At 43.4% G+C, this 629-nt stretch overlaps 1 non-coding gene across 1 annotated transcript; it reads right to left on the reverse strand.

The window, feature by feature from the left end:
• Positions 1-254: 254 nt before the first annotated feature.
• Positions 255-361, reverse strand: LOC118489463. Its single transcript, XR_004887484.1, has one exon. It is a non-coding gene; the product is annotated as a small nucleolar RNA R71 (small nucleolar RNA).
• Between the last annotated feature and the right edge of the window lie 268 nt (positions 362-629).

A 629-nucleotide genomic window follows, 5' to 3' on the forward strand; every position in this document is an offset into this window, starting at 1 on the left:
TTCAAAACTCCGCAACCTTTCATGGGCTTGCGGACGAGGATCCCCATCTACATATTACTAATTTCTTAGAAATATGTGATACTTTTCGGATCAATGGAGCATCAAATGACGCCATCCGCCTCCGAATGTTTCCTTTTTCACTAAAAGACGGAGCAAAAGCTTGGCTTAACGCCCTCCCAGCTGGATCGGTAAACACCTGGGATGAACTAGCCCAAAAATTTCTATATAAGTATTTCCCTCCCGCTAAAACGGCTAAATTAATGACTGAGATTAATACATATTCACAAGAGGACGGGGAATCCTTATATGAAACTTGGGAAAGGTTCAAGGAGCTATTGCGAAAGTGTCCACATCACGGCCTTGCGATATGGCAACAAGTATCCACTTTCTATAATGGGTTGTTGCCACACACAAGGCAGACACTTGACTCTAGCTCCGGGGGACTTTTAGGTAATCGCCGCCCGCATGAAATATATAATCAAATTGAGGAAATTGCTCAAACCAATTTTCAGTGGCACACTCCCCGAGGCAATAAATCTATTGCCCCGGGCGCCCATAAGGTTGATGAAAGCACTTCTTTACAAGCCCAAATCGAGGCCCTTTCTTCGAAAATAAAAAAATTGGAAATG

The sequence above is a fragment of the Helianthus annuus genome, chromosome 17, assembly GCF_002127325.2.
Source record: "Helianthus annuus cultivar XRQ/B chromosome 17, HanXRQr2.0-SUNRISE, whole genome shotgun sequence".
In the NCBI taxonomy this organism is placed as follows: Eukaryota; Viridiplantae; Streptophyta; class Magnoliopsida; order Asterales; family Asteraceae; genus Helianthus; species Helianthus annuus.